Raw genomic sequence first — 16167 nt, 5'->3', positions numbered from 1 at the left:
ATTTATGAAAAAAAAATCAAATAGAAAGTTTCAAAAAATTGCCAGAGTTACAATAACTATCGTTTATGTAAATGTCACACATGTTAAATTTAAAAGGATATTTGAAATCTTACCATTTCAAAATGTTTTTCAAAATGGTTGAGGTTTAACACTACTTTTTTATATCCTTTTGCTGTACACTCCACAGTGAACTCGTTCTAGTTTGACCCGACAGATGTCAGCCGTCGTTTTTAATATACTGGTAAAGTGGAACAACCCTCTGCTGGTAATTTGTTTAGGGCGAAAAGTGTATTTAATTAGAGTTTGCTAAAACAGCTGTTAGCGCGACCTCCATTCCACCCTACCTATGCCGTACATCGCACATCGCACTAACCTAATGCAATTAAAATGTAAACTACTTCGTATTTTAAAGGTTATTAGTTAAGAGGTCAACCTTAAGTTAGTTTGATATTTTGAAGGTTATTAGTTAAGAGGTCAATATAAATTTAGTTTGATATTTTAAAGGTTGTTAGTTAAGAGGTCAACGTTAAGTTAGTTTGATGTTTTTAATTGAAGAGTATTTATTTATTTATAAATTTTCGGGAAATCGACAGTTTACATTTATTTAAGTTTGTACATAAGTATTATATGGCCAAAATAAAACCAATTATGGATTTCCTCGACACTTTTATTGTTTGTTAGTTAAGAGGTCAACATTAAGTAAGTTTGATATTTGAGAGGTTGTTAGTTAAGAGATCAACGTTAAGTTAGTTTGATATACTATACAAGTATCATTAATATCTACATAAAATATATGTGTTGAACCTCACAAGAGCGCTCGTATCTGCACTGTTTAAAGATAACGAAACTATATCGCCACCCGGTTGGACAGCATTGTAAGACGTATTAAGGCAGGGGCTGTAGAATAGATTTATAAATGCGGGTCTTGAAGGGGCCCGGATTATATCAAGGAGGAAATCATGCTGGTATTTTGTTATATATTCTAGCCGACTTACACAAAAAACGAGTTGAAGAAACAACCCGTTCTCATGAAGTAAATATCAACTGTGAACGGGTGTTCCGATTGTATCTATCAATCAATGCTGCTAGCTCTTTCGAACAGGATCTATTGAAATATCTGTAGAACAGACTCAGCATGCCATCATTGCGTACATTAGAGATGGCGAACGATCTGTTAACATCGATTAGTCATTCTACCACCCTTCTTTGCCTACAATTAAGTAGGTGTATCAGATATTTTGGGGCTCCAGCCCAGAGGTGGTTTACAAATTCAATAGTTACGTACTTGTACACAATATTATTTGAGATTGAAGCCAATAACCGTCCCTTTTCACTACAGTTCAACAACTAGATACATATTTTTATACCGATGGAGAAGCAACATGGACAGAAAAAACTGGAGTAAGAGACGAAATGAGGCTTTTGAATTATGTACACAAAAATTAAAATAACGTCCTAATAACAATACCTGTTACGTTTTTATTTATACAAGGCGGGTTACACGTGTACTTTTAGTAGCGTTTTTCTTCCCAATTTACAGCACCGAATAAATTAGAAAACACGAAAATGTGCGGTGTGTTTCCCTTGTCAAGTTTTAGGAAAAAAACTTAAGGACCATTTCCAACCAATGTATTCATTTTTTGCTGCCAGCCTGGCGCAGTTATTTTTGCGAGTCAATTTATTCTGGAATTTATAATGTTGTGGATTTTCCAATTCGTTTCTATACAATAACCTTCTGTAGCGGAATGCAAAGTCGGCAGACAACTTGACCTCTAGTTCCCTAACCTCCGTCCTGGAGGTCAGCAGATGCGGGCACGGTGTCTTCCAAAATATACGAAAGCACAGGAATTATTTAAGACTCAAGAGGACAGTTTTCCGCCTACTAACCTAAATACATTTCAATTTCAATGGAGGATAATATAAATTCTTCAACTCTAGACGCTGCTTTCTTAATTATATCTTACACTAGGTACCAAATTCACGTAAAAGTGTTACAATATCTATGGTTAAAGATAAGTATATATTTACTGTGTTTGAGGGTATGGTTAAAGATAAGTATATATTTACTGTGTTTGAGGGTATGGTTAAAGATAAATATATATTTGCTGTGTTTGAGGGTAGTTATAGCTATTCTTCGTCGAAGCTTTGGAACGAAGTACCACTGTCAATTCGAATATCGACATCGTTTATTGTATCGTTACAATGAAGGGGTTATTTAGCTACATGTGGTTGCGATTATTGTTTATTTTGAATTTTTAATTTGCACTGATTTGTATTCCTACTATTTCTATTTTTATTTGTTTGTCTTGATTTGAGTTTTTATTGTTTATATTATTTCATTGTTCATTATTATACCTAAATATGTATATATTATTATAATTATATTGGAGGTACTGCTGAAAACCAGCTGCATTCCCGGAGAGATCCGGAATGCATAGCTGAGCAGTGACCTTTTTGTCAATAGAATTTATGTTAAAAAATATGTAAATTTTATCTATTGGCAAATAAATGTTTTATTATTATTATATAAGATAAGTATAAACAGCAAAAAAAATAATTGCAGCTCTACCATACATATATATTTTCTATTGTAAATCCAAGAGCACTGTGTGTGTGTGAGTGTGTGTAGGCATACAATATGAAAATAACAAATGATTATTTTCGTCTGCCTTAATTTAATATAATTTGTAGTATATTTGCGGCACATTCCAGAGTGGAAGTATCACCCTAGTGTGAGACCACCATTCAGAATTTAAACGTTACTTGGAATGGCTTGGGAAGTGTTTGGTGACCAGAACTTTCAAATGCTTCTCCACTTTCTTCTTTTCCATCTCTTCCCCCCCCCCTACTACCTTCAGCCTCACAACATACCCCGATTGGGGATGCCATAGTCTCACTGGTTTCAAACGGTTGGGAGCAGTCGGGACACTTGTGCGGTTTCACATAAAAAAGCAATCTCGGCATGTTCAAACTCTCATCCACAAATATTGTTATTATTGTTAAGTATTTAAAAAAAAACATAAAATCAATATCGAAATCGAAAACCAAAAATCTGAAATCTGTAAAATTAATGTACAAGACTAATAAAATATCAAAATTTTTTATGAAATTAAAAAAAAAATCAATTAGGATAGAGGGAATAGGATTTAGTCAATAGGGAATAAATATTTTATTCTCTATTGACAAAATATTGTCCACAAAAATCTACCAATCCACCAATTCAAATAAATATCTACTTATATCCAGATAATGAAATATCCACAAAACTCCTCAAATATCTACAAAAAAACCCTCAAATATCCATAAAACTCCTCAAATATCTACAGAACTCTTCAAGTATCCATAACACTCCTCAAATATCTAAAAAAACCTCAAATATCCATAAAACTCTTCAAATATCCACAAAACTCCTCAAGTATCCACAAAACTCCTCAAATATTCATAAAATTCTTCAAGTATCCACAAAACTCCTCAAATATCTACAAAAAAACCCTCGAATATCCATAAAACTCCTCAAATATCTACAGAACTCTTCAAGTATCCACAAAACTCCTCATATATCTAAAAAAAAAACTCAAATATCCACAGAACTCTTCAAGTATCCACAAAACCTATCAAATATCCATAAAATTCTTCAAGTATCTACAGAACTCTTCAAATATCTACAGAACTCTTCAAGTATCCACAAAACTCCTCAAATATTCAAAAATTTCTGAAAAAACGAGTGTTTTGTTCCTATTCCTCGCACGAAAAAACTAAGACGCCATATTCTTAGTCTGAGTGGACAGTCAAACAATTTGCAAAAATAAAGGAAAATTCCTGTTGTAGTCAATACCATTATTATAGAGAGTTTATATCACAATAACAAGCTTTGATGTGAACATGAAAAAACCATTAAAAATATTGAAAGTTTGCTTTAAAAATCTTTTTCGTCCAACAAAACGGAAAACTCGTTTGCCGTCGAAGGAAGTTTTTGTTTTATACTCGAATTTGGCAGTAATACGAAAAACATCGCTCCGCGGACATATTTCTCACTTATTTAGCACACGGCGCGCCGAACTTTTTCCATATTTCCATTAGGTAACTTCCCTTCGACGGAGGCTGTATCGTAGAAATACCTACACTGGCGACGCGTGGCGAATCTTTTGCAAACTAAACATAAAATGAGAATAGATATACTACACATTTTATTGTTATAATAACCCTAAATTGGGCCTTTGAATCAGAACAGACATAGGCACTGGGAAAAGGATACGATTCTGCCTCTGAAAACACTTTGCTCTTCACTACCTTAGATTACACAGCTACAGACAATTGGTAACTCCTATGCTAAGTTGGATGATGATTATACTTATTATAATCGACGCATAAATCAGAAATAGAGTTTCATGAAATATTTAATTGTAATTCTAACCCTAAATTAGCCTTAGTTAAAAAGGATACATGTGAGTTTCTCACTGAGAATTCCGTTGTAACTTGTAACCTCTGACGTCTGACATGCGCCATTTGTGACATAAAAGGAGAGATTACAGAAGAGTATTGACTCTGGGCTAGAAAATCATCAGCGTCATTTTAAATTTTGGACATTTGAATGGTCTCGTTAAACGCCAATTGTCTGCTCATTTCAGTTTTTGTAAAATTATGATCAGCGTGAGCATTTAACCTGTGAAGACAATAATTAACTACTTGAGTTTGGTCATGTCAAGAGTCAGAATAAAAGAAGAACAGTAACAAAGAGACATATTATATATAATATTACGATATATTGATGTGAATGATACAAGGAGTGTACGCCGAAACAGATTTATGTGGCGGTCTGTCCTCTCTGCCTACCCAAGTCAAAATTGACCACGAATAAGAGATGCATGCTATCATCAACCCTTCGTTAAACTAATTATAATGTTCGAAATTGATTTCGCAAGTAAACAGAGCCTAAGCGACAGGTGACCTACATCGGATGAACGCCGTTTTTTACCACACTGCAGTACAAAAACGTGTGAAACGTCAATCAAAATCACTGATCAATGGAATTTTGAAATTGTGCGCATGGGTGACTTTTGACACGGCAACAGTTTCGTCTCTGTTTCAAATTCCACAAAAAAATCACCCAGATGTCACGTCGCTAATAATATTTTTCCAAATTAAAAAAATTATTTTCTACAAACATCCATAAAAATCCAGTATTGTTGAAATGTGCAAAATATTGTCGACAGAAGTATAGCCAAAAATCACAAACATGCGTAGGTGTCCACCAATTTCCATAACTAAACTCTACAAATACACAAATATCCAAAGAACAGAAGAAAAAAAAACACGTGCGCCGAATATCTACTAATATATCAGGCCACAATCTTGTTATAAATAGATTACACACCATTGGTAACTCTTATGCTATGTTAGCTGATGTTTTTAATATGTCTCTATTGAAGTATAAAGCTGTACTAATTAAACATTTTAGCAAGTAATATTTTAACTCACTGTATAACAGGTTTTTTTTTTGTTGTCGTTTCATCTTCAATTCTTTCAATTTTTTCTTTTGTTTTATTTACTTACATTTTTTTCTTTTCTTTCTTCTTTCAATATTGTAATATGACTGCCAATAACTATCATAAATATGTAAATGGCAGTCGTGCCATTAGTCCATATAAATAAAAATGTAAATGTTCGTTTGTTCAAAATCTTAAAGTAGGCGACACATTACGCTGAAATGGGCCAAGCCACAAAAATATAGCGAGCTTACAGCGTGGTCTGTCACAGGCTTATCTCCAAAAGTATAGCGAGCTTACAGCGTGGTCTGTCACAGGCTTATCTCCAAAAGTATAGCGAGCTTACAGCGTGGTCTGTCACAGGCTTATCTCCAAAAGTATAGCGAGCTTACAGCGTGGTCTGTCACAGGCTTATCTCCAAAAGTATAGCGAGCTTACAGCGTGGTCTGTCACAGGCTTATTTCCAAAAGTTCTTCACCGATTGCTTTGAAATTTTGTTAAAATTCTTATATTATCTAAATTTCATGTATGACAGGTAACATATGTTTTAACATGTCACCTGTGACAGGTAAAATGGTGCTTTCTTTAAAAAATAGCGCCATCTCTTGGCACGTAAAAGCATCACGCTTTATTATTTCCACATCTGCACAGACAAACTGAGCCACCGCAATGCGTGTCGGGGTACGGCTAGTTCTAAATAAATAAATTTAAACGCAGTGGATTTAAAAAAAACAATAACCGTTGTTAAATTAGTTTCCTTTACAGAAGTAACCCGTGTACAACTGACCTTAATAATAAAAAAAATTATAAAATAATCGTTTTCTGATTTCTACAAATTGACACAAATACCATGATTAAATATTATTTATAATGTTGTTTAGCAAGGTTAGCGGACATTTCGTGACGGTAATTGAGACAGGGTAATTCAATTCTGATTATGAGGCTTGTGGATTCGAGGGAAAACTAATATGTACTATGGAAACTGGTTATAAGGCTTGTGGATTCGAGGGAGAACCAATATCTATTATAATAACTGCTTATTAGGTTTGTGGATACGAGGGAGAACCAATATGTATTTTGAAAACTGCTTATAAGGTTTGTGGATTCGAAGGAGAACCAATATGAATTATCAAAACTGGTTATAAGGTTTGTGGATTCAAAGGAGAACCAATATGTATTATGAAAACTGGTTATAAGGTTTGTGGATTCGAGAGAGAACCAATATGTATTATGAAAACTGCTTTTAAGGTTTGTGGATTCGAAGGAGAACCAATACGTTTTATGAAAACTGGTTATAAGGTTTGTGGATTCGAGGGAGAACCAATATGTATTATGAAAACTGATTATAAGGCTTGTGGATTCAAGAGAAAACAATTATGTATTATGAAAACTGGTTATAAGGCTTGTGGATTCAAGGGAAAACAAATATGTATTATGAAAACTAGTAACCGGGACTTGCGTAATAGAGTTGAGTACAAAGAAGTGAAAAACGGCAATTGTTGTAGGCACGTGGAAAAATATTGCAATTAAGAAAATAACTCCGTCACTCCTGGACACACTGATCCCTAGATTCCTATTCATCTTTTTTCCTTCCCAGAACTTCTTTCTTCTTCCTTTCCTTAAAAAAACCCTCCACACAGCATCCCTAAATATTACATGGGCCCTCAGGGAAATTATTTTCCTTAAAGCCTCCTTAATTTAAAAAAAATTTGTTGCATTGTAAATTTAAATGTAAAAATAACAATTTTATTTTTCAATTTATTGGATTAAATTTTGGAGGCTACACAAATTACACATCAATGTAATATTTATTATATCCTTTACGAAGATAAGTAATCAATTCTCACGTATTCCTGCGTAATGTAAAGCGTAAAATATTCATGTTCAATGAACTTTTAATTTTCTTATTTGTAATTGATTGTTGGAACCAAGCGATAAATTAGTTACCAAACTTATTTTAATTGAACCTAAATGTGAATCACTAATGATTTTTAAAATTTACTAACGGTGTTGTTGACGCAACTATGTGCATCTCTCTTTAACATAATATGTTCCTGCATTCCTCCACCCAATTACCCCGTCTAACAGTATGGAGTACCTACATCAGCGACATTGCAACAATTTATTATACATAACAAGCCTGTTAAGAAAACTTGTGCAGTGTACACGTTAAGTGCTCCCTCGGTGCGTTTAATTCGCGTCTATTACGGAAAATTGTGCAGTGTTCACCACAGTTTCCCTGAAGGCCGTAATATCAATTTGCAACAAGACGTACCAAAGACCAGGGATAAGTCAAAATCTAACTGTTAACCACAACTCCCCGATAGTTGTGTCAAATATTATATATATATATATATATATATATAATATTTGATATATTTTTTTATATATAAATATATATATATATATATATTTATCCCCTCTCGTACTATGTTGATCTCGCGCGACGGTACTCCAGGTATATGTTGATCCGTTTGCATTTGTTGATCCACCCCGGATATGTTGATCCACTACCCAAGCTGGCATACATATGTAAATCCCTACAGATCAACTTGTGTCATCGAGATTTTGCTGTAAGCCACGCCCATTTTTCGGTCGCATATACATTTTACACGATTTATTTTGTTGATCTATATATTTCTGACAAACTTGACCGCTTGCATGTGTTGTAACTTGTAACCGCCAATTTCGCGCGCGTTGTGGTACTTTTTAGATTCCGTTAGAACATCCATATTCTATGAAAATGACTCTGTACTTAAAGAGGATAGACTGCCTCACGCGTATTTATATTGAAATGGAACTTTCAAAAACGTCAAATCCATGCTTAAAAAATCTTTTGAACTTGATTAAACAAAAATGTAACTTTAATGCATCATTTACTACGTTTCGTGACTTAGCAGGGGTGCCCGGGTTCATGTGGTGAGATTTGTCTAAGTCATTTTATAAGAGAAATTTTGAACATTGATTGAATAAAATTTTATTTTAATGTATCTTTTACCATCTCTCCCGACGTAAGTTTCTTGTAATGATTAAGTTGAAACAAAGCGTAATATCCATAATATGTGCCTATTAAAATTGCGGTGATTAGATTGGTGAGAATTTAATTTTTCAAATTTTAAATTGAAATTGCTGAAAAATTTATTCCAATTTGTTTTTTACTAAACATGGCTAAAGTCATTTCAAGCACCGATTCCAACCAACGATGTTTTAGTATATGTTCGTCAATCAACAGTAGCCATAATGTCTGTACATCAGAGCCCTCGAGAATTATTACAATTATGTGTACCGCCGCCCCGGGAGCCAATATATTAGATAACCAATACACCTACCATTAGTCACCGCCAACGTTTTAGCGAGATAGTTGTTTATTCTTTGTATTTTTTTACATCGTCTCCACACAGGAGGCCCTAAGGAAAATCGTAACCCTCAGGGCCTATGTCATCTTTGTGAATGCTGTGTTGGGGGTATTTTGAAAGAAAGGAAGGTCAGTGAGTTCTGGGAAGGAAATAGGTATGGATGGGTGGGTAGTATTCTGGGGGTCAGTGTGTTCGAGTGATAAACATAAGATTCCAACTCTCCTACTGCGTTGCAAGGCGATGCGTTGAAAGAGGATTAATCGATCCGGCCCACCACGCATTTGGTAGGCAAGCGCATCCGCCGCCAAGAACCGAACAAACCTCACCCCATAAACCCGGGCACTCCTGCTAAGTCACCAAACATATCAAACTACTTGAGGTGGCTCTCGACTAGCAATCCGTAGGTCGCGGGTCCAAATAAATTTTATTAAAATTAATTTGCACTATTTTACAATTAGTGTTTGGTTATATCTGAATAGCCAGGTACTCTCCCACCTTCCTCCTCGTCATCTCCTTTGAGGTCTCCTTTGAGGATGCCATAGTCTCACTGGCTCCAGACGGAAGTTTTTGTAAGTCTCCATATTCAAATTCGGCGGTATGATTTTTTTATGTGACACCTCTCACTAGAGCGCCCCTGTCTTTACACGTTAAATACATAGAAACTATGTCGCCAACCGGTTGGGCAGCGTTATGAGGCGGGTTAAGGTAGGGGCTGTAGGAATGAATTTATTAATGCGGGTCTTAAAGAAGCCCGGATTATATTGATAGCTCGTTCCACATGCGAGCCGACTTACGATAAAACGAGTCGGAGAAACGACCCGTTCATATATGTATAGATAACATCAACTTAACTGTGAACGTGTATTCCGCTCGGTCCGTCTAGTATCAAGCACGTGCACGGTGCACCGGGGATCAATGCTGCTAGCTCCTTTTAACAGGCTCTAATAAAATATCTGTAGAATAGACACAGCATACGCACATTTTGTCATACATGATTTTACCGTACATATGCCTCAGGGATCTCATTTCTACAGAATTCAGTCTACTTTCAGCCTTCTTCTGCCAGTTCCATGCCTCACTTCCGTATATTAGGGTAGGTACCAGCACTCCATTGTGGACTGCTAGCTTCGCTTCTTTGGACAGTTTTTTGTTAGCTCCAACCTCGTCCAATCATCCATTAATTACCCATTATAACCAAGAACCCGGCCACCCCTACTAAGTCACGAAGCGTAATCAGGAGAGATGGTAATAGATGCAAGTTCAAAATTTCCCATATAACATTATGCCTTTTGCTGCCATTTTGGATTTTGATGGTCGAAAGGTATCCCTCAACCAGTCTCTTTCGATCCGGCCCGCCACGCAGTAGGTATTTTTTATGGATTTGATTTTTGCGAAAGTTTCGTTTCAATCTAAATACGCATACATTTCTTATAAACAATTCAAGCAACATATATTAGGGTAGGTACCAGCACTCCATTGTGGACTGCTAGCTTCGCTTCTTTGGACAGTTTTTAGTTAGCTCCAACCGCGTCCAATCATCCATTAATTACCCATTATAACCAAGAACCCGGCCTCCTTTACTAAGTCACGAAGCGTAATCAGGAGAGATGGTAAAAGATACAGGTTCAAAATTTCCTACATAACATTATTCCTTTTGCCGCCATTTTGGATTTTTATGGTCGAAAGGTATCCCTCAACCAGTTTATTTCGATCCGGCCCGCCACGCAGTAGATGGGAAAACGCATCCGCCGCCAGGACCTAGACAAACCTCACCCTATGAACCCGTGTACCCCTGCTAAGTTATGATTTTTTTATGGATTTGTTTTTGCGAAATTTTCGTTTCGATCTAAATACGCATACATTTTTTATAAACAATTCAAGCAACACACGTCATTTTGATTTGAAACAGTACCATTTCACAGTCATTTCATGCGATATTCGACTCTAGAGACTAATACTTTGAGTTCAATATCACAAAAGATTACGGAATCACATAAAACCTTGTGATGAACAGTCCACCGATTGCCCCTTGATTGGTTCATTTAGTAAAACCATATATAGGGACACAGATCAACTTTGTCTAATAACTTCTTACCTGGATCAACATACTACGGGAATAGATCAATATATATGAGATCAACATACATAAGTATGCCAATTTGGGTAGATCAACATACTACGGGAATAGATCAATATATATGAGATCAACATAAGTATGCCAATTTGGGTAGATCAACATAAATTATGCATCCGATTTCCATACAAATTTTGAAAATTTTACTAACAGTATATCAAATGGTTTTTCTGGCAAACTGGCAACATTGATAAGTATTGTACCACTGTTGTCAATTCATTCAGATGTATTCCATAATAGCCAAGTTATATGGTGTTTAAGGTGGATCAACTTAGTCTAACAACTTCTTACTGGATCAACATAATACGGGAAGAGGACAATATATATATTTATTTATATATAAAAAAAGGGATATATATATATATATATATATATATATCCCTTTTTTTGCTTATTATTTTTTTTTCACCTGTAAACAACCATTTTATATTTTATTTTTGTAGGAAAGGCTTTGTAAGTGCTGAATTTCCCACTAGATTGCGTCGAGATATATTATATCTACATTTGTTGGAGAAATATTTTGATTTGTCAAAATTTTTTTTTAATGATCAATTTTTTTTATTCAGGAGATATTTTCAATTTGTACGCAAGAAATAAAAAATATATTTCTGATAATTTCAGTTTGTTATTACTTTTTTTAAAGTTTTATCTACATGTAAACACTGTAATGCAAGAAATTATTTTTTACAACAATTATGTAAAAATGTAATTATTATAATGTACCCATTGTAAAAGCCCCATGAGCATGCACATAAAAAGGAATAAATAAATAAATCGTTTAAAAAAACTTTTTGCAATAACGTAATGAATAATACCTCAAATTTTAATATTTCAAATCGTTTCTAACTAACTATCTAACCATCTTCACCCACTTCTTGCCTCATTCACATTCATAAATCGTCTCGCACATACTCTTCTATTCTGACTCTTGACATTCTGTCTTCCTCGGGCGTCCTCGACTTCTGCTACCATTCACATTTGCATCGTATATTCTCCTTACACTCAAAACCATCTAAGCGTCCCTTTCTTGATCACTACGCTTACATCAGCCCTGAACTCTTTGCGGATCTCCACATTTCTCACACGATCGTACATGATTTTACCACACATACGCCTCAGGGATCTCATTTCTACAGCATTCAGTCTACTTTCATCCTTTCTCTGCCAGTTCCATGCCTCACTTCCGTACATCAGGGTAGGTACCAGAACTCCATCGTTTCAGTATCGCTAATATAGTCTTCAATGATTACATACTATTTTCCTTTAACCAGAGATTTGAGGCTTCTATATTAGGTGGCTAGTTAATTGTAGAGCATTTTGTGGCCGGATACAGAGTTCTGAGTGCACCCTTAGCAGCCAGTAACTACCCCGGCAATAAGGCACCGTAAGTAGCGGTAAGCAGGTGATAGCGTTCGCACGAGAGCGCGCGGCGCGGGGTGAGTTTTTACTTTTTACGTGTTTTATATGAGGCGGTTTGTCGGAAGCCGCGGTAAATTAGGAAATCCTTTCTTCCAAATGAGCAAAGTTTCCTTGATAAACATGAGCTGCACTCAACTCCACTAATGCCACCAGTTGTTAATAAAGTTATTTTATTAAATTATACCGTGATTGGAAAAACGTTCTCACAAACCGAAGGCGAGGATTTATAAGATATACGAGAATATTTTCCCACTCAACTGGTCTTTCCCGTCTAACGATATTGTAATTCCTAATTCTGATAAACTCCACAAACTCTTACCCCTTCCCCCTCCTTCCACTTCTTCTTTCCAATTGTAATCTATATTTAATTTTTGACTTCAATGTATACTTACTCCTGATGAGATGAACTTCGTTCATGAAACATGTAGAGGTTGAATGTAATTAAGTGATGTAAACAAAGTTATTTATGTTTTAATAAAATAAATAATACTATCACAGAGTGATAAGCTTCCAGAAGAAATCTTCTTATTAAACGCTTGTTAATGTTCAAGTAATTTTGCGTATTGTCAGCTACATATTTAAATATTCGCGCCAGTCATTTGGATCGTTCTTATACCGCCAGAGGTAGACGCAGAGTGGTCGAATTTTGCCTGCAGACCCCCTATTCGGGATATACCCGAAACATACGATTTGAATTCGACCAATCAGAGGGCCTAGATCGTCCAGACACCAGCGTAATAATGAATAATCAGATTATGTCAAATAATCAAAATAGTATAACTGCTCACATGATATTTTATGCTTACGTGTACCTGAAATTCGTAATCTTCTCCAAAATATATTGGTGCATAATCGTTCTATCGAGAAAAATGAATAGATCTTCAATAACTGGAATATGAGCTGAACGATTGGCGTTCGAGAAATTACTCGCTCGTATTTAAAAAAATATCATACCTCTGAATTTACATATAAACTGATTACGGTGCTAGATAGCCACTGATTTCACCTGTATTTTAACGCTTATCCTATATTTTAAGGATATATAAAAAAATCGTTATGCTCGTCAAAAAAATCAAAAACGGCATATTATGGCGTGCGATCACTCGAGTCGTTTTGTTAACAACACTCGAGTGAATAATAACTAATTAAATATCTCCAGCAGCGTTTCTCTTGATTCACTTTAAACATCTTTACAAGTTAGCAACTTTTACACGTCCTTATTTTCTGAAATAAGTTACGCGTTGCCTGGTATGTGATATAAACTATCTAATGGGAAGTATATTAAACTTTTTCGGTGTCCTGACATGCGAGGGGTTAAGTTTCCTTGCGCCGGGAAATGCAGTTAAAGTCCTATAAAACGTTGGCGCAACGAATTAACGCCGCTGACGATAAAACACGCTGCTACCTCGTAAATTGGCAAACACACCGACCAGCTCTAGCCAGTCCCCGAGTCCGGCGCGCTGCAGGCGATATCATTAACGGGAGCAAGCTATTTAACACGGAAGCAAATAGGAAATAGGAAATAGGAAAGAGAAAAACTTTGATAAACGAGCTTTTTGTTTTTATGGCAATTTAATGTGCATGAAATACTCCTCTACTGACTGCTATCAAAAATTAAACAGGTAAAATTTTTATTTTATTTATGTCTAACCGCACAAGAGTCCCACCTGCTCCCAACCGTCTAGAGCCAGTGAGACTATGGCATCCCCAATTGAGGTACGTTGTGAGACTGAAGACAACATAAATAAAAATAATATTTGGATGTTTTATATAGCGACGTTTTTTGTGCAAACTCACCTCAAGGGCGCTGTAAAAATATATAATACATTTCTACAATGATCTATTTTATTTCTAAACTATAGACTGAAAGAAACTAACTAATTAACAGGGGTAGGCAGAGAGGACGGACCGCCAAACAATTCGGTCTTGGCACACACTCCTTGACTCATTCACATTCATACATCGACTAGATTAGACAAATTTTTATCAATTTATGGCTTATAGATTACATTTACTGGTGCGTCGATCACCAATACAAAACTATATGTACAATGCATTTGAGTAATGAACGTGATGCTAAAATGTACATTTATTATCATTTTTCATATTTTGTACAGGCAGATAAAATACATGATCATACTTACATGGTAGGTCACTTGAGATCAACACTGTTATTGTTTCTTGGAGAAATTTAGAAACGGTTTAGTAAAGGTAGTGAAGATAGTGGGAGAAGGAAGAGAGGATGGTGGGGCCTGGCTATTCGGTCACCAAACACGGCCAAAGCCATTTCAAACAACTTTTTAATTCTGATTGGTGGTCTCACACTAAGGCGATACTGAGAGTATCTCCCACATTGGAACATGTCGCAAATGTACTATATATCATTTTGGTTGTCCCTCTCTAAACAAATATCCTCTCTTCTTTCAACCCTTATCTAAAATTGCCTTCTTCTATTCAACATCTCATCTTTTCTAGGTCTGAATTCGACTCCAATATTTTATATAATGTAGAAATTTGCCAATTTAAACAAAATTAATATATAAATTCATCTTCCCTCTCTCCATAATTTGAAATGATGGCCTAGAACACCCTCGAACAGTGAATGCTAGAAATATTTAAAAAAAAATCATTGACGTAGATAATATCGACAACTCTCAATGAAAACATGAAACAGACACAGAAAATTAAAAGATAAGTCCTGGAAGACTAGAGGACTTTGGTTTGATTCCCAGTTCAAACCGTCAACTATATATTTTCTGTATCTGTCTGTTTCACATTTTAAATTAGAGTTCTTGATAGTAACTTCGTCAATGATTAAATATTACAATTGTTTATAACCTTCAATAAGTTATCCCTAACAAAATAGAATTATTTTTTCTTATTTTTAGTCTCACTTCATCTCGAAGTCAAGAAACAAGCAAAATGCGTGCACTTTATAACACGAGAACGGGTCTAACTAACAGATCGGCTTCGAAACGATTTTCCGGTCTTTGTGTTTCCTGCCTCCTACGACATGGGTCTTTTCAAGACCCATGTTCACTCCTTCCTCTCCTCAAAAAGACCCTCCACGTAGCATCCCAGCAGAAATTATTTTCCTCAGGGCCCTTCACGTTGAGTTACTTTTTTTTACTTGCTTAGGTACATTTTCTTATGGGGAACATAACCACATAGGTATATGTATGTAAAGTGATTACTTTTTATTGACTTTATTGATAAGTGTGTTATATTCCTACATATGTCATAGCAATATTCAAATAAATATTCCCATTTTTTAAGACGCCATGGAATGTTTCACGAGAAAACATTTAAAAATGTGTCGATTATATAATAAAATAGAGTGTGCTGAAGTAGAAATTTTCGTCGATAATTTATACTGGTGCAAACAAATGTTCTGCAGTTTACATTTATTTCAGTTTGTGCATAAGTATTATATAGCCAAAATAAAACCAATTGTGGATTTCCTCTCTGTGACTCTACCTCTACTGAGACAACATAATAAAGAATAAGTAAATTAAATTTGTAAGAAAAGAATATGAATTCAAAAATTTAAACAAAACAAAAGATTATATAAAACGAAAAATTCACAAAAAAACACTTATCAATACATTTATAGCCATGGAGGATTTTTAGATATAAATCAATTATGTATTACTTGTGTCCCTATTTGTGTCTCTTTTTTTTCTTGCCTCTTTTCGTACTATTTGTCATTTGAGCGAGCTTTTATGTAATTTAATAATTTTGAATTTGTGTTATTATTGGTTTTTGAATCTTT

Source organism: Hesperophylax consimilis, chromosome 21 (assembly GCF_061612785.1).
Source record: "Hesperophylax consimilis isolate HC1 chromosome 21, BYU_Hcon_1.0, whole genome shotgun sequence".
Lineage (NCBI taxonomy): Eukaryota > Metazoa > Arthropoda > Insecta > Trichoptera > Limnephilidae > Hesperophylax > Hesperophylax consimilis.
The sequence above is the reverse complement of the archived record's forward strand: the minus strand, read 5'-3'. Positions refer to the sequence as shown.